We start from the raw sequence: 20,288 nt of genomic DNA, 5'->3' as shown, positions 1-20,288 counted from the left end.
TGAAGATTGATATGTCGCATGCTGGGATTTGGAAGATACATAAAAGTGGCCATTTTCACGGAAGAACCAGGCTCCCGGAACATTCCGGAACGTGTCCAACGTGGCCAAAGATCCAAAAAATGACTTCCATCGTTCTTGTTTTGCAAAACTTTGAAGATTGATATGTCGCTTGCTGAGTTTTAGAAACCCAACGAAAGTGTCCCTTTGCCTGGCCAAAAACATACCCCGGTTCGTCCCGGAATAACTCCGGAACCAGATGGCCAATTTAAAATTGTGGTTCACGTATCAAAACTAGAGATTTAACCGGTTCTTTTGGGACGTCGATGATCTTAATCGGTCCAGAAATAACGATTTTTCCAGTCTGATTCTGAATATGTAAATCGTACGTTCAGATTATAAGGGTTAAGGAGGCCAACCTGGTAGTCTGGATCTATCCGAATGTGGATGCTGATAGGCACCATACCAGCGCGATGACGAATAGTATGTCGTGCAACAAGTTCTGGTTTGCATTTGGCATATTTTAGCACATTGTTCTATACATTCTCTCCAGATGACCACCGTTCGTACGTTCTGTTGCAGGTATAATCAACTTGATTCCCAAAGGTGAACTTATTGTTGATCATCTCTCCGATTGTTGGCAGAGCGCAGAGTGATGAGCTAATTTGCTAGTCAACTCTGTCTTTTCGATTGATTTGCTGTATACTCCAACTTAATTTCGTTCGCGAAACATGAAAAGACTTCTTTCTCATCTGAGCAGCTTTGCATTAGAGATCTGATTATATCATGCAAATCTGTTATGGCTACTTTTATGACCAGCTTCGGAGAAGTCAACCCTGTACAGTGTAGACGCTGTTCCATGGGCTCGTATTGGAACTCTCAAAGATAAACTTTTTTATCTCGATCTTGAGCGTGACCTCAGTAGCCGCGAACGCTGCTCGTTGTTTATTCTTCTCACCATCAATTCGTCACGCTGCACCCGTTTCCTTCTTGGAATTGGATGCATCGCTTCCAAGTGACCTGACTAAGATCTAGTGTGTTGAAGCTTCCTAGAGCCCTCTGAAAAGGTTGTGAAACCCCGAGGTTTTCCCAGTGCTCCAGAGGGTTTTGGTTGAGTTTCAGGGGTGGTTTAACCCTAGTCGTGCATTGGGGTCATTATGATCCAGACAGGCATACTGAAAGTATACTACTTCAGCACGGTGAGCGTCAGTTATTGCACGAATAAGGTTAAAGAATTCTTGGGGCAGTGTAGGGAACTTGAGGGGACTTCAGAAGGTTGTCGGAGATGTTCTGGAAATTTCTAAGAACTTTCAGCAGGTTTTAGGGGCGTTACAGGTGATTTGAATTGGTTTCAGGGGCTCTCAGAGCAATTCAAAGAGCATGTTCAATGAATTTTGAAGGCGTTACATCAAGCTTCAGGGGCGTCTTGGAGGCTTCAAAGGCGTTACATGGAGTCTGAAGGGGGTTCATGGGATTGTCGGGGGTTTTTCAAGAAGTTTCAGAGGATTTTCAGCATGTTAAAAAGTGTTACATGGTTTTTCAGGGGCGTTTGGGAATGGGAGAAGGGGGCTTATGGGGTTAACAAAGAGCTCGAAGAGATCTCATAGGTTTTCAGGGGCATTTGAAGATTTCAGAAAACTTTCAGTCGTTTTCTGGGGCATTTATGTTTCAAAAGGTTTTCGAAGACTGTTTATAGTACTGTCAGCGAGTCTCAGAAGCATTACAGGTGGAGATATTTCAGGAGGTTTCATGGGTATTTTGAAGGTTCCAGTGTATATCAGAGGCGGTAGAGAGGGTTTTGAGGGTGTTTGAGGATTTTCGGATCCATTTATGGAAGTTGTATAATATTTTTCAGAGTGTTACAGAGGCGTTAAATAGAGTTGTTATTATTATTAGCATTCTTAATTAAGCTTTTAGCCCTAGACTGGTTTCAGGGGCATTTGGGGTATTTTAAAGTTTAAGAAGCGTTAAAGAATGTTTCCGGAGGCATTTATGAATGTGTTCCAGTGGCTTTTTCGGGATTTAAGTAGAGCTTCAGGGGCGTAACATGGGGATTTGAGGGGTTTTAGAGACGTTTAGGGAATGCCCTGAATCTTCCTTTAGCTATCTGAAACGTCACTAATCACCTTTAGACAACTCTGAAACATTCCTGAACCCCTCGTAACACCCTTGAATCCTGCTTAAAACCCTTTGCAACGCCTCTGGAATCCCCTTACCCCTAGTAGCACCCCTGGAACTCTTTAAAAATCCCAAGAAACCATCAGTAACTCCTCTGAAATCCGCTCTCATTCAAACGCCTCCCTTGGTGTTATTATCTCAGCCACTGTCAGTACAACATCTTCCAGTGTAAAATAAGGGCATCAAAGGTGGTAGACTAGGGGCTTCACGCCCCCTTTCTGCAAATCAGCTGGCTAAAAAAAGGACAACTAACTCCTATTCAAAGTGTCGTGCGACCCGTGTCGATGAATGAGGGATCACACCCTCGAAAAAGATGCACGATTGTTAACTGAGCCTGTTGGATACCTGGGCATCAGTATTTTACCGTGCAGGGCTTTGGCATGGTGGACTTCCTTTCCCGTGCAACTCGTGGGATTAAACAGGACATCAAGTCAATAACAAACAAGAACAAGTGGTAGTAGTAGTGGCGAAGAGAACTCCTTCGCAAGAAGTTGGTTGGCTTGGTCTCCGTTATGGAGCAGTGAGGAGTAATGAGCAGGAAGCTGCGCTTGCATTCTGATTCATTTCCCGGCTAGCCTGCCGGGGGGAGATACTGGACGGAGTGTGGTTGATGAGGGCCATCAACCAAGAAAGAGATAGAGGTGGCTGCCCAAGCAGCACACAAGTCACAAAGAAGTGTCGACAGCGCAGGTTTTTGGTTGGACACGAGTCATTTTCAAGTAATTCTGCCTTTGAGTTAGAATTACATAAACGTAACTCTTGTACAACCAAAAATCTGCGCTTGGGTGTGCAGCAGTTTGGCAAGATTATCGACTTTGCGTCCACGAAGTCCAACATTAGTGGGTTCCGGGTCATTTGGCTGAACGTCATTTGGCCGAAAGGGTCATTTGGCCAAAAGCCATTTGGCCGAATGTCGTTTGGTCGAAAATAAATGATGAACTTAAGTGACCATGTCACTACTCCTCGCATCAGTATAACTCGAAAGAACCGCCTATGATTCAAAGAATTCTTGGATAAAATATATATAGATTCAACGCCAACTCATCCCTGAATGTCAAAACTAGGAAGAATAGCCTATGATTAAAAGAAGGAAATATTTCTGATGATCATATTGGTAGTTGGAATGTCAAAAACTTCCTCTGAATCCTTTTAACATAATTCGGCCAAACGGCTTTCGGTCGAATGACCATTCGGCCAGATGGCATTCGGCCAAATGGCGTTCGGCCAAACGGCATTCGGCCAAATGGTCGGGCACCACGTTAGTGAGGACCTGAAAACGGCCCTGTTGTGACTTAGTAAGTCGATAGAAGATACCAAGCAGGATCACGTGAGACTCGCGAAGACGGCAGCAGCGGCGGAACCGGAGGAAGTAAAGATTACGAAGTCTACCCAGACGGAGGTCTTCGTTTTCGAAGGTTGTCCAAAAGGTATGATGGATGCGATGACTCGTGAAAGTGAGTGAGCACTCGCAGAAGTGAGTGAGACAGCCGTCAGGTAAGGAGCTGACTGGCGGTGCCCGCAAGGCCAGAAGGATACTAAACCATAAGGTCGGCAGTAATGCCGGCAAGTCGGACCCCTGCCAGGCGTCCCGGAAAGCTGGGAAGGTTGGCCCGTCCCGGAAGGATGGGAACTGGAGGTTGCGGCCGTTCTTAGACTAGGCCGTTCTCAACAACCACAGGGTATGGCATATCAGGGGGAGACCCCCCTTGGACGAAGGTCGAGCGGAAGCAGAAGAAGATAAAGACGCATGTCGAGGAAGTCAGGGACGTCACACCATGGCGTAAAAGAGTAGGTGCCGAGCGCGAGAAAAGCGACACACTCATCATCAAGACCGAACAGTCTAAGTACTCGGACGTCTTGTAGGCGAGGCGATGTCAAGCTCGTGGATCTGGGAGCCGACGTGCGCAGTACCAGACGTACTGGTTGAGTCTGGTGTCTGGTGTCTGGTGGAGTGTTGAGGAGGTTCTTAGTGAGGGTGTCGTGGTGAGGGCTCGTACAGCAGAGGTAACAAGTCCGTTGAAGTAGGTAAGCTCAAATAAGGCTGTTCAGTTTTTCACCTGACCTAACACGAGCCACCGGAGGTGTGCTTCAGGTGTCTGGAACCAGGACACAAGTCATGAGACTGCAAAGGACCTGACAGGAGCAAGCTGTGTAAGCGTTGAGGCGGTAAAGGCCATAAGGCACAAGGCTGCACGAGTCCATCCATGTATTTGATTTGTTCCGGGAAATCCGTGAACATCAAGCACCCACAAGTAAACCAAGGATCCAGGCCTTCAAAAAAGCCGTAGCGAACAAATCATAACGCAGCTGAACCTGGACCACCGTGACGTAGCTCATCAACTGCTTTGTCAGGTAGTTTCTGAATGGGGGGGGGGGGGCGGATATCGCCATCATTGCGGACCCATACCAAGTACCCACCAGCAATGGCAATTGGGTCACAGATAGGTCCGGAAAAATGATGGCGATATGGACGATGGGTAAATATCCCGTCCATGTGTTGGTGTCTACTATCTACGAGGGCTTCGTGGCCGCCAAAGTAAACGGCTATCACCCACATCGTCTTGAAGCTACAGAGGAAGTGGCACGTGGACTCGGAAAACAATTAGTTCAGACGCGATACAAGAGGTGGTCCAAGGGTTCAGAGTCGTCTACGTAGGTCATACCAGTGCGGTCGAAATCGACTCTTATAGTGATTAAGTGGTTGGGAGGATAACTTCCTGATTACGTTGCTGTCGTGGCGTCAATCTACTGGGTTGCACCCAAGCCAACGGTTGGAAAGGTGTCGGTAAGGGCCAGGGAAGACGATGGCTCCACTCACTGTCAGCAACTCCTTCTGGTGCTAACTGATAGGGCCTGAGGCTTCCTGAGCAGGTCGTCAGCATTGTTTTGCTGAATATCATCACGTTTACTGCTTCGTCTATATGGGAAACCAACTCCATAAGAAAAATCATTCTTACATGGCTTCTGTGAGACAAGTTTGAAATGCTTCAAAAATATACCATATATTGCAGAAATATCTAGTTCAGCACATTTAAAACGTGAGCTTTAGCATCCACCCGTGAATTACAACCTGCCCTTGACAGTACCTGGGTTTACCCAAGTACAAAACAATCCTCTCAGTTGAGCTAGCAACCGTCAGTTGCAGTTCATCCCCCGAAATCCCCACGGTCCCATTCCACAATGAAAGCCTCCGTTCGCTTCCCGTACATAAAGGTTCCACCAGCGCCCAGTTATTAAAGTTTGTTCGTTTTCTCTCTCCACTTTTTTACTTGCAGCTTCATCCATAAGCGCGGCAGAACAGGTTACACGTGCGCACAGGTGCTCAGCAGCCGGAAAATTGCTTCCTTGCATCACGTTGTCGCAGGATACACGTGAGCCTCCGCGCGTTTCGCCATTATTGTTCTGGTGCGGGCGGCGGTGGTAGTAGTGCCCCCGTAGGCCAACAACAACAACAGACTCTATTTGGATTTCGTTGGAAAGCGTAGGACGACAACAACAACGGCAAGAACCACCTAGAACGTTCCGTTGTTGCGCTGCGAAGGTGTCCCGTCGAGTGTGCTTTCGGGCTGCCGGATGACTGACGCAAGTAATCCGAGATGAAGCTGCACCGTCATCCGAAGTGCGAGACTTGAAGAGTGTACCATCATCGTCATCGTCATCGTCGTCGTCACAGAAGTTGTGTTATTGTTTTTCCACGCGAGGTGAAAAATTTCCGTTGCTTTCCTCAGAAGAAGAAAAACTCAGAGTTCGTGAGTCAACGCTGTGAGATAGCGAGAGAGCGGGTTGTGTTCGGTGAAAATGGGTTGTGAAGTGGCAGGGAGCCGTCCGGGCAGCCAAATGGCGAGTGTGATTTATTCCCTGGTGATGGTGGTGAGTGTGTTCGGGCTGTTCGGCAGTACCCTCGGGGCCCATTGGGATCATTCGGTGTTTCTGGACGATGACTACCGGTTGCTGTGGAGCATATCGGGCTACGACATAACGTTCGAGGTTCAGGCCCGCACGCACGGCTACATCGGGCTGGGCTTCTCCAAGGACGGCACCATCTACGGAGCGGACATCGTCATCGGCTGGGTCGACCAAGGACAAGTTCATTTTCAGGTAATTTATAATCGGCTGTTTATTGCCCGCCCAGCAGGGGACGACTTTGGGTCCACTTGATAGTTTATTTCCGAAACATGGGAGTTAAAGGACTAGGGGTGTTCGTGATATGGGTTTGATTTCGTATTTAATTTTGAAATACAATTGTGTAAAAAAATCTGTTTATGGATACTAACACAGTTACTGAGTAAAAATATGTCTTGGTGAGACTCTTCAGGGGTCTCAGGGGTTTAAAGGGGGGGGGGGGGTTGGTTGGTTGGTTTGTTCCAAAGCTTTTCAGTGTCTAGTGTCTTTTAAAGCATTTTATTAGGTTTAAGGGGAGTTCAAAAAGCTGAAGAGTAGCCTGAGGGGGTATCAGATCGAAAAAACAACATTTGGTCACATGTACAAGTCGGTTGATACCAGAATTTGGGCCTGTCGTTGAACAAGGATTTTTTTCCTCCTCTGTTGAGGGAATTAAGCCTCTGCGTCCAATAAGCTAAACTTTTGTGGCATAAGGGGCTTGGTTCCCAAGTAAATATTAAAAGTACACTGTGGTGCATAATTAATCGGGCAAACGCCAATTTTCATACAAAATGGTCAAGTTTGAGATGCTGTAACTATGGTTCGCGTTGATGGATTGAGCTCAGTTTTTGACACGGAACTACTTATATGCTGAATTTTACGTATAAATACAAGGTACACAATGTTTTCGTTCACAGGTTTGGGCGTGGCAAGGCATTCAAAATGTGCAAAAGTGATCGGACAGCGGTACCCCTTTGATTTACACGCATGCCGCTGTCCGATCACAGAAACACAGCACAATCCATCAACGCAAACCAAAGTTACAGCATCCCAAACTTGGCCATTTTGTATGAAAATCGGCGTTTGTCTGATCAATTATGCACCACAGTGTATTTCAATATCAAAGAAAAAGGATTTTTGATCATGTTGATAGAGATGCTGAAAAATAAATGAATAGGGTTTAGACCCCATTTTTGACACTACAGACAAATAAAACTGTGCATTACGCAAATTCACAACAAAACGACCGTTTTCGTCAACTTCATCCTTCAAAATTAGATACCGTATTGCGTGAACTTGTTCTTCTTCTTCTTCTTCTTCTTGGCGTAACGTTCTCACTGGGACAAAGCCTGCTTCTCAGCTTAGTGTTCAATGAGCACTTCCACAGTTTTTAACTGAGAGCTTCCTCTGCCAATGACCATTTTGCATGTGCATATCGTGTGGCAGGCACGAAGATACTCTATGCCCAAGGAAGTCAAGGAAATTTCCTTTACGAAAAGATCCTGGACCGACCGGGAATCGAACCCGTCACCCTCAGCATGGTCATGCTGAATACCCGTGCGTTTACCGCTTCGGCTATATGGGCCCTGCGTGAACTTGTTGTTAACAGTTATTGTTGTAAAGATTTTCTACCGGAAAGTTGATTTTGAACGAGTTCACTGCACCTAGTCCAACACCAATTCCCGGCACCAGCGCCGAACTTCCAGCAAAGTCAAATGGGAAATCACAACGGCTTCCAAAAGTTTCAAACATCTAGAGTGAAAATTTTCAAGTGTTCGATCAACAAACATAAATTCTTGCAATAAAGACCAAACTATAAAATCAAGAAGCAAGAAATGTAAGATTCGAATCACCCCTTTAGGTTTTATAGCCAGCGTAAAAAGCTGTATAGATGTTAAAGATCGGTTATTGGCGTCATTCTTAAATCTATGTTAAACAGAAATGCATACGAATCTGAACCTCTTACAAAAGACAGAATTGTCCCAGTTTTTTTCTGTGCTCGTTGCGACTCATGAACAACATCTGAATTACTGATTGCTCATTTATCATTTCTAACTTTCACTCTTCATTTTTCATTTCTCATTCCTGAATATTTTCTACTCACCTGTCACTCATCACTGATTTACACTTCTCGTTCAAGACTGGTTCACTTTTGTATGTATTCCTTTATCAATGCTCACTCCTGCATACTTTTGATTCACTCCTTATCCGTATCTCTTTACTGCTCACTATTCATTCCTCACTTCTCCCCAATCACTTCTCACTCCACACTTCATCATTTCTCGCTGCTTCACACCCCTCATTGCTCAGTATTCACTGCTCAATTCTCACTCATTACTGCTCACTCCTCATTGCACACTTCTTATCTTCCACTCCTTACTATCAGTTCTCCACCCCTCACTCTTCATTGCTTATTCATCATAACTCATTTTTCATTCCTCAATTCTCCCTCCTCGCGCCTTCAATGCCTATTCCTTACAGTTACTTTTCATTCTTCGCTGTTCTCTCCGCACATCTAACTTTTTATTACTCACTTCTTACTCTTCACTGCTCACTTCAATCTGTTTCCTTCTCCTTATTGTTCACTCCTCACCAACTAAGTCAAGGGGCCTGCAACTCTAAACTCTTCATAGTTTCGCAAAATACTAAAAATACTAGCCGAATACTAAGCAGATACTGGAGGAAAATCGATCGAAGAGCCCTGGTTTTCAGCAACCTTGTTTTGGTTTTTAACTTGATGACAAGTAAAGCAATTCATCGATAAAACGTAATGAAAGAGGAAAAAGTGCTGAGGTTCTTGAATTTTGACAAACTGTGGCGGTTTGATCACGTCCAGGTTTTTCCGGCGATCGATCTCACCGAGGAAAATCACCCCCTGCTGGGAGCAGGTCTTTGACCAGAACTTGAGCATCCCACGTACCACAGGTTCCGTCAGTGAGGCGTCTTTTTCCTGGAGCTGCACCACGCAGTGCGCGTGTTGGGCGTGGTGCAGTGGTAATCGATTTTTAAAAGCTTGCGAAAAAATGGGTGAACGTTTGTAGTAAAACTAGCAACGCAGCTATACCTCCTGCAATGAACTTATCCAAGACGGGTTTGAGAACTTACATAAGTCGGAGATTTGTGTTTTCTTGGGTGATTGAGAAGGACTCACGGATCCAATACATTATCAATCGAATTGTAATGAGCCAATGATAAAATAGAGGAAGAGAATGTAATCATGTTGGTAGTAGTTCTCTGCTCATTCCTCACCACTCACCTCTCACTCCTCACTCTTCATTGCTCATTCATTTCCCATTGCGCATATCTCACTTCACATTGTTCACATCTCACATCGCATTGTTCACATCTCATTCATCACTACACTGCACAATACATAGAAATCACTGCTCACTGCTCAGTTCCTGGTCTGCATTACCTCACACTCCTCATTGCTTCACACTCCTTACTGCTTCACACTCCTCATTTTACATTCTTTTTAATTCGTAGCTCCACAGCATCCCTCACAAATCACAGCTGTGATAACACTTATGGAGTATTTGTCTATTTTCTATGGTGCAATTTCAATTTTTTATGGTGCAATTTAATTTTTCTATGGAGCAATATTCAATTTTCTATGGGTACAATTTTATTTTTTTATGGAGCGTTTGCATTTTTCTATGGAGCATTTGTATTTTATTATGAAGCATTTCAGTATTATTTATTGGTGCAAAATTTCACTTTTAATGAGAAATTTTTATGTTTACCGGTACATTTTTTATAAAGTATGGAACGTCTTCAATTATTTATGGGTAACATTGCATATTTTCATGGAACATATGTTCATTCTTTATGGAGCGCTTTTTGATGTTCTATGGAGCATTTGCAATTTGTTATGATTGCAATAACCTTTTGCCGCTTAAAACACCATTTAATAGCGGACATCTTGGACATTGGACTGCCGTCTTGGTTATCCTGGTTGCTATTTTTGGTCTCTAGATATCCAGCATATTCGAAATATACCTATATCCCATATTGAATGATCTACTAGCCTGAAACAGGATTGAACAGCCCTTCATCTTGAATTTTGGGTCGCCATCTTAGAATTTAGAACGCTATCTTGGATATTCTACTTGTCATTCCGGTACTCCGGACATATTCTTCATACTATATTCACCCATACTGTTTAGGCTCTAAAAACCTAAAACTCCATTAAACAACCGTCATCTTGGATTTTAGACCGCCATATTAGATACATATTCCAGTCGCCATTTCTGGACTCTGGACATCTTCTACATATCAAATATATTTAATGATTTTGGAGCCTAAGCCTCCATAAAACATATAATATACCCATATTGCATGGTTTTAGAGCCTAAAACACAACTTAATATGCGCCACCTAGAATTTGGAGCTGCCATATTGGTTTTTGGACCGCCATCTTGGATATTTCGATCGCCATTTTTGGACCCCGGACATCTCCCTCGTTCTAAATATACCTGTACGGATGTTTTCCCAAATCTATGAGCAAACCAGTTTTTGGTGTGGTAAGCTATAAGCTGCAATTTTAGTTTTATTAGTTATTAACATTTTTGTTTGTTTCTCTACTTCGTGTACTTACAATTTTTGGTGAAATACCTTTCGCAATAGGATTACGGATCCACACTTTGGACCACTGTGTCTGTGCCTGCTGCATGAAAGTGTTATGTAACTTTAGCATTTCTGAATATTCATTTTTCGTACTTACAGTAGTTGTTTAAGATAATTGTAAGATAGATGTAGGTAGATTGCACGTTCTAGCACGTTAGCCTAGATTAAGGATGGTTTTTATATAAGTAATTCAAGCAAACACATTCAATATTAGCATATTTACCCTCGCTCTGCTTTTGCTAGAACCCAATCGGCAATCACTAAACACTTAGCATAAACTTTAGTATAGGCTTAATTTTACTACTTATTTAGCTAGATTTAGGCATAGAAATTTATTTAGTTATAATTCAACGATATTTTAAGGGAAAACTGCTGCTTGATTGGCTTTAAAGAATGACTTTCAATTTTCGAGTTATCAAGTTATCTTCTAGTTTGTTGATGTCTGGTCATTCGGTGGTCATTGTATTCGCCGCATCGTAGTGTGCGGCTATCGGTGGCGTGGTTCGCTGATGGACCACAAGTAATCGTCTCATCGGTCACAATGACACCGTGGTGGGGTTCCGCATCGTAATAATACCCATATTGCACTAAAAGCCGCCAACTTGAATATGCAGCCGTCATCTTGGATTTTAGGCAGCCATGAACTCCAAACCACTTTCTCATCTTGTACCGACTTTTTCGAACCCTCTAAGCAGAATACCCTCTTCTAATGAGTGTAATCAGCAGTGATGCCAGATTATTTCATCAAAAAATCTGTAACAATACAGATTTTTCTGTATCTTCGTATTTGACGGTACAGCAGACAGCGTGAGTCCTAGATTTCAATAGAAACTATCAAAAATGTACTACTTTTGAACGATTTTTAATTTTTACTGGTATTTGTTTTTCTAAAACATGTGTGAAATGTACAAATTTTCATGAATTCTTTGAAGTTTAAGCTGCAATTTTCATTAAATTTACTGAAAATTACTTAAAATTTAATGCTTTCTGGAGAAATCTGTTTCACATTTTAAAAATCTGTATTTTTCTGTACTCTGTATTTTGCCTGTATAGAAGGTCAAAAATCTTTATAATATAGAAAAAACTGTATATCTGGCATCTCTGGTAATCAGTTTCGTACCTTTTAATTCCGCCCACTGTCAAAGGATAAGCAATTAGGGCGGAATTACAAGGTACGAAACTGATTAGACTCATTCGAGCTTCCTCATACCAAATGTACCTAAATGTCCAATAAACAGTTACCATCTTGAATTTTGAGCTTGCCATCTTGGATTTTACACCACCATCTTGGACATTCTGGTCGTCATTTTGTACTCCAGACATCTTCCCCATACCAAATATACCCATATTGCATGGTTTTGGGGCCAAAAACTTCATTAAACAGACGTAATTGGAGTCGCCATCTTGGATTTTAGACTGCCTTTTTCGATATTGTGGTCGCCATTTTTGGGCTCCGGTCATCTTCCCCGTATCATACACCCAATACACCCATATTACATGGTTTTTGGGTCTAAAACTCCATTAAACAGATGTCATCTTGAATTTGGAGCCGCCATCTTGAATATCCGGCTGCCATCTTGAATTTTGCGCCGACATCATAGTCTGATCTCCAGTGTTGATTTCCGCACAAAATTCCAAAGGTTACGAAAATCGTCGCATGATGGGGTTCAGTTTTATATACAGACAGTTCTTCCGGTGCTGGTCAAGATTACTGAAATGACATAACTCCGGAACGCCTCGGTCGATTCGGACCATTTCTGATAGCAAACAATGCAGTTACATTCAGGTTCGATTCGAGCTACAATTCGAAAAATCGGCCAATGGGAAGTGCCTTAAACGTGAATGACCTTTTTTGCACAGACATACACACATAGACACACATACACATGCTCACATACATACACAAGCGGTTTTGGTTTATCTGGGCTTGACTTCTGGCGCGTGTGTGTTGAACAATGTCAAATGCATAGCCAAAAACAGTTATGCCTGTGAATCTGTTCTATGCAAGGAAAATGCCTTAATACATACTGAGTAAATCTCAAAATATTACTGTGAGTCCAGTTTCCTGTGAATATATTGTCTTTAAAAAAGGACACTGCTGGCTGAGCTCAATTTTTCATCAATACAGAGTTCTCATTTTCTAGCACTTCAGTCATTTCAAACAGAAATTTTCGTTTTTGTCTCATATTGCATGCCGCATACTCTTACCCATAGTGTAGGCTATTTTTTTCGCAGCTCATGGATGGATACGGTCTTTTGTTGAAGAAAACCTTTTTTTCACCATAAAGAGCTATAAACATAAAACACGCAGTCCCAACCGCCCGGAATCGGGCCAGAAGTGATTCCGAATCGAATTCACTACCAACTTTTGTCCCTTTTTGGACGGTCGCAATATTTCCACCGCCCACCTAATATACACTAGCAAAAGCGAAAACAATTCGAAGAAAAGTTGAAGACAACCTTCAACCACGGACGGACCCGAGTGGGGGTTAGCGAAAATACCAAGACAAGAAGTTGTATACAGGAGCAAAGTAACCGAAAGCTTTTTTTTGCATAATTTGTCCATTTGAAAACACCGAAACGAACTTGCCAAAATTAGACCGGCAATAAGCTGAAGGGAAATTGTTGTCCTTGTACTCCCACGTGGACCACCACCGCGTACCTCAGCAACTTCGCCAAAACAGTCAGCCAAGACTGATAGAGACATGAAAATCGTCTTCCACGTGGCGTGACGGAAGCTAGAGGGGCACCTCTGCATCACTAAAAAAGAAAATGGAAGGAGGTTGAAACAAAGCATTTTTCATTGGGGTAAGTCTCTGTGCCCGTTGCCCGTTGCCCGTATGGTGGGCCAACGAATTCCCATCCAACGCGAAATTGTCTATAATTTCGCCGTGGTCCTCCGGATAAGGAAGCACGCAAATAAAACAAAAGCCATTTTCAAATTGGAGCTCCCGGAATTGGCGTCTTCTGGGTTTTCTTTCTTTCTTTAGAAATTTTGCTTTCCTCGTAGGGACGCCGGGTTGGAACAACAGAACGTTTCTAGAATGTCGTCTGGAAGCAGTCGGACTCCGTCGCGCCGCCAGTCGCCAACCGGTGTGAATCGATCAGGGAAATTAGTTTTCTCTGTTTCTTTCCGTTGTTTGGTGGTGGTCGCTGAGCGGTGGCAATGACGATGGCAAAGTACCCACCAAGAGATAGTTTGATAATTGCGCAAAGTTTTTAGCTGAAGAAGTGTAAAGTTGTCACGACAATGGCTGAATTACTAATGTTGGTCTTGCTGCGGGAGAGTTAGTGGCTGTGGAAGTTGGAGACCAATGAATTAATGGATCGGTGCGGTGGTATAAATGAGTTTGTGTTATTCATTGAAACAGACTTGGACAAATCTAGAATCTGCTTTGATATCTTGGCTTTGAATCAAAATTTTTAAAATGTTATCATGGAATATCATTGCCTTGTTGGTCATTGGTCTCACCGTCTTCTAAAGTATGCCCGATGAACAACACTTCCTCTAGCATTATCAAGGGTGCTTAGGGGACAATGTTGTGAAAATAGTGACCAAAGATTGACTTACAGATAGGGGACTGTTCATAAACCATGTGCTCATTTCTCACTGAATTTTGGACCCCCTCGAATTTGCAAGATTTTTTTTAAATTTCAAAAAAACTCTTCAGGATTATCATAGGGATTACCTCCAGGGACACTGATACAAAATCTTTTGGGGATTCTTTTAAGATTATTCAAAAAACTTTGAAAATGCTTTCAGGAAGAAATTGTTTGCAGGATTTCTTAAAATTATTTTAAAATGAATTGATTTAAAGATTCCTCTTAGTACCCCTGCAGAATGCATCTCTGTCCATCGATTTTTGTGAAAATTTCTCCAGGGATTTTTTCAAGAGTTTCCCCAGGACTTTTCTCTGGGACATGGGTTTCTCAACGAATTTCTCAAAAGATTTATCAAGCAACTGCCTCACGGGTTTCCTCCTAAATTCCTTTCGAAATTCCCCTTGATATTCCTTAAGGGTATTGAAAATTTCATCACGGATTGCTACACATGTTTATGTTTATATTCCTACATGTATTTCCTCCAGTATTTCTGTAGGTATTAATTCACAAATATTGTCAGATTGTTCACAATGAGCTTTTCTTTGAAATTTCTACTTTCTCCTGTCAAGAAATTCCCCCAAACCTTTCTCCAAAAGATGTAATTCCATAAGATTTTTATTCCACAAAAATTTGGTGACTCTTCCAGAAATTCATCTAAGGTTTTCTTTTAGAAATTCAGATATTTTTTTCAAAAACTTTTCAGAAATTATAGCTTGAATTTCTCCAGAGGTGCCTTTAGGTGTAATTCGATTTGTTCAGGGATTTTCTCTGGCATTTATTTGGAAATTGCTCTTAACTGCATTCTTAAAACATTCTCCAATAGATCCTTCAGGTATCCTTCCAGGTATTGCTTAGGATTTTTTCAGACCTTCCTACAGTAATTTTTTTTCAGAATTTTCATTTCTAAGATTCTCTTAATTTTGGGAATATTTCTTGACTTTAATCAATGGGAGGCAAAATACAGTTGTCAAAACGTCGGGCAGTGGTAAATAAATCTGTTTTGACTAAGACTGGAACCAAAAAATGTTCCCAAATTGGCATCACAGTCGATCCCATCTCGCTATTGACGATTCTCTCAACAGTTGCTTAATCAAGAGTCCATTCATTATAATTTTCTCAAGGATTTTTTCAAGAAATATTACATTGGATACCTGCCAAGAATTATCCAGTGTTTTCAGGTACTATTACAAAGATTTTTTTTTCGAAAATTCAGTGGTTCTAGAGAATTATTCCAGGATTTTTTAAGAAATACTTCTGGGATGCCCTCGAGAGTTATCTCCAGCAGTTCTTTCAAGAGTTTCTTCAGAAAAGCCGGCGGGGATATCTCAGAAATTTAATGAGGGATTTCTTCAAAAACATTTTTAAGAGATTTTTGGGAAATTCCTTCGGGAGCATCCATTAATACGTCATGCTGAAATTGTGAATTTACGACCCCCCCCCCCTTCCCTTCTTCGTACGGGTTTTTCTTATACTTAATACATTGCTTGTCACACTTTCACAAACCCCCCTCCCCCCTAGGACCGCGACGTACTTAATAGATGGCCCCTTTATGGATTTTCCAGGAATCCTTTTAGAAATTCATCAAAGAGTGTTTCCTTGGAATAACTTGCAGAGCTCCTCAAGAAATCTGTCAGGATTATTTTTTTTTTCAGAGAAGTGAAAAGGTGTCCTAAAGTATTCCTTTATGTATTCACCTAAATAGGAGTTATCCTAGGCATTCATACAGGAATTGATCAAGGAATTATTTCAGGAAATGCCTCAGAAATTTTTGCTCAGAAAATCCTCCGAAAAATAATCCAATTATTCTCCGAGTTTCCAAAGGTATCTACAATAGTATATTAAAGAGATCTTTTGAAACAATCCTTCAAGGATTTTTAGGAAATTATTTCAGGGGTTCCTTAAATAATTCTTCAGTAGCATTTGTGCAATTTCTAAAAGATCTTCTGGAAAATCCTAGGAGGAATATCTGAAAAAAAAAAAACTGCGGGAATCTCTTAAGTCATAGACGTAAAAACTTGAAGTATTTTTAGGCAAAGTACGTTTAATTGGCAAATTGAGAGATAAATTTGTGAAAAAAATTACCACTTGTTTTGGTGGGATTCGAACCCACGACTCCGTTATCGCTTTAACCAACTAAGCTACAGAACAAGTTACAACTCTGCAGAATAGAAAGTCAAACTGGATTCGAAGCACCACCCTAAACCGGGTCCGTCTTTCACAACTTTATCTCTCTTTCGGCTCTTAGATGCCAATCTCCCGCACTTTCGTGGCCTACGAACAACAAGTGTGCGCGTATTAAATTATTTAAACGTACTTTGCCTAAAAATACTTCAAGTTTTTACGTCTATTTCAGACATACTAGCCGACTGGTATAGCCGGAAAAGGGCAATAAAATCATTCTCTTAAGTCATCCCAGGAGATATTTCTGATGCAAGAACAATTTCTGCAGGATCCACTGAAAGATTTTCTGAAAGAGTTCTTGGAAAAAATCCCGAAACAATCTCTAAATGATTTGTAAGGAAATTCTTTATAAAGTTTTTGAAATATTTTAATTTTTTTGAAAAACTTCATGAAAGAACTTATCAAAAAATGGCTAGGCGAAATACCTTAAATTTTGAAGAAATTTTTGGAGACATAAAAATCTTCTTAACCCTCTTATATCCAAATTTTTTATTTTGATCTAAATATAATTTTTCGTCATCTAAAATCGATTTTAACATGTTTTTAAGGGCAATTTGTGAATTTTGGGTTTTTATTTTTCTTATTTTTATTTTTAAACATCTCTACACTTTTATATTTCTCCAGCAATCCTTTTTGGGATACCGACTTTTAAGGACGAAAACATTTTGAGTATTAGTGATTAATGTTAAAATTTTATTATTTAACCTTTTTCGTAGAAAAAAATATTTTTCGTGTAATTTTAAGTACCGTCGATGGGGGTGACAATGGGTCTGGGGGGTGAGATTGGGTCAAAACAGAGAAACATAAAATTTGAAATAGGTCAATAACTATCGATAATTTATATTGAAAACTTTATATTATTTCAAAGGGGAGATGTTTTTACACGTCATGGTGCAGAATAAGATGTTTTGCAATAATCGTTTTTTTGTTAAATTAATGGCTAAACTTATATGATGAAACTACTAGTAAATCACTCTGAAAAAATTTCTCCTTCGTAATGTTTAATACAAGTACCTAACCATAAATTTTCTTATAAGTGGTTAGCTGTAGGTATTACCTGTTTGATGTAATAAAAAAAGCGGGCTGTCATTGCTCTTATTATTTAAAAACTTAATATTTTCGACCCCATGTCTAAATATTAAGAATGGGGGTGAGATTGGGTCAAGCAAGTTATCGAGTGCACATAACCTTAACTAAAAATTCAACTTGTTATCCAGCCCCCATTTGACGATAGAGTGGTGCCATGTTTACCGCATTTTCACTAAAGCACGCTTTCTTTCAAAAATATCTCGAGAAGCGTCAAACGAGTGTGTTAATACGTTTAGTGCCTAAAATCATTTATAACAATACACCCATGCGTGTGGACAGCTCCTCTAATCATCAGCTAATCTTTAGTGTACTGCAATATCGGAAGCTCACAAAATAGACTTAACATAATATTTGAAAGACCCACTATCTTGAAATGGAGTGATTTGCTTTAGCAATATAGAGACCAATGATCATGTTCATAAGAGTTTATAACGGAGGGTTTGGTTAGACATTTCTTATGCAGTATACAAAACTAGCATGTTTTTTTTAACAATCAATCTTTCATTCTTTCTTCGCCCCTCCCTCATTGTGATTTCTCCTCCTCTCATGGAGGTTGAAACTCTTAATGAGGATGATTATGATGGCTAAAAATGATGATACAGTATACAAATGTTATTTTATCAAATTTCGACCATTTTTTCCGTTGTATTAGCCCTTTTAGGTGGATTAATCATCTTTTAAAATTACCTAAGCTTTTATTTGTCATGATAACATTGTGTTTTAAGTAGGTTTACTATATATGATCAATAAAATTAATTTATATTCTTAGATAGGTGATTTCGAATACTTTGACCCATTCTCACCCCCTCTAAGGGGTGAGATTGGGTCAATTCTCAATCATTTGTAGTTTACTAAGCAATTCATATAACGTGATACTTTCTTGCTAAACTATCATTACCACATAGGAGAGTATACATACCAAATAAAAAGTTACTCCGACTTCAATTGCATTTGTTATTTAACAAACTATCTTTGAGTATCGTTTTTTGACCCATTCTCACCCCCAACGACGGTAAAATAATTTAAACATGTTAATTGTTGCGATTCAATACAAAACAATGACATATGGAAGGTGATCAAAACAACATTTTTTGAATGATTTGAAAAAAAAAGTAAATATGCTTTAAAAATTACCAAAAACCGTTTTGAGATTTACAGAACAGACCTAAATATCAGCTAAAAAGTTTTGATTCTCCAGGAAAGAAAAAAATACAAATTTGCAGAAACTTTACCCCGTCCAAAGGCTTGGTTGGCTATTAGAGGGTTTAAGAAATTTCAGAAGAATTCCAGTAGTAATGTATGAAAGAAGTCCTGAAGGAATTTATAAAGAACTCTTCACTCGAATCCCTGTAGAAATCTTAGGAAGTACTTTGGACTGGTCCTCTGGAAAAAGTCTTGAAGGAATCCTAAGAGAATTTTTTTAAAGAATTTCCTGGAGAAATACCTGGAGATACTTCTTGGAAAATCCTTGGAAAAATTAACAGAGAAAAAAAAATATTGAAGGATTTTTAGGAAAATTCTTCCGGAATTTTGTGGTCGATTGAAAAAAAAATGCTGGAATATCTGGAGAAGCGCATAGATACTCGTCTACAAAGATTTCAAAAATTAACTCTTGAGAAATTTCTTAAGGCGAAACTGGATGCATATCCTTATTTTTTTAGTTTCTGATTTTTTATGCAATAACAAAGCAATATTTTCAAAATTGGTTTTCATACACAGTTAGAGGAATGATCGAGCTATCGTCTGGATTTTTCAGGTGTAAAACTTTTACTGATTTTTCAAAACCATATTTTTTTGAAATTTCACTCAAAAATGGTTTCCTTAAAACTGAAAAAGATTTTCCACCTGAAAAAAAATCAGGAGATACCTTGATCCTTCCTCTAACTGTGTACGAAAACCGATTTGAAAATATTGCTTTGTTATTTAATAAAAAATCAAAAACTAAAAAGTGAGGAAGTGCTTCCAGTTTCGCCTTAAGGAATCGGCGTAGTATTTTTCTTGGAAATATTTTGAAAAAAAAAATCCTTAACAATCCATTTATTGGAGTTATCATTAGAGGAAATGCCGGGTTAATTTCTGGGGTAATACATGGAGTAATGTATGGAGGAAGCCGTTTTGAAGGAATCCCTGATACGAACTCTTGCAGGAATCTCTGGAAGAATTCCTGCCTGAACCAGTGAAAGTAGTAATGCAGCAATCTCTGGGGAATTCCCGCAGCATTTTCTGGATGTATTCTTGAAGAAATTTCTAGACATATTCATGTAGGCATTTTCAATGGAAACCCTGAAGCAATTCCTAAATCAAAAGTGCAATGACGAAATGCATGAATATATTTCTGATGGAATATCTGGAATATTTTCCACTGGAAGCACTGGAAGAATTTATTGAAATTTTTTCAAAAGAACTCCCAGAGAAATCCATGTAAAAAATTCAGATGAATTGTTGAAACAAATTTCTAGAAGAATTTCTAAGTACTTTAGAAAGAGAAGTTTCACAAGGAACTAATAGAAATCTACCTGAAAGAATTCCTGGATGAAATAATCAGGGAATGTCTGAAGGAAGCTTTTAAGAAATTTCCTAAAAAATATACTGGAAAAAAATAAAAAAAAACTCCAGAGGAGTTTTTGAAACAAAATTAGACAGATTTTATGTCCAAATTCCTGGAGTCATTTCTGAAGGAATCCATAGATTAAATTTGGAAGAAATCCATAGAAGATTTCCTTAGACATGGG

Source organism: Aedes albopictus, chromosome 3 (genome assembly GCF_035046485.1).
Source record: "Aedes albopictus strain Foshan chromosome 3, AalbF5, whole genome shotgun sequence".
Lineage (NCBI taxonomy): Eukaryota > Metazoa > Arthropoda > Insecta > Diptera > Culicidae > Aedes > Aedes albopictus.
Note: the sequence above shows the minus strand (reverse complement) of the source record.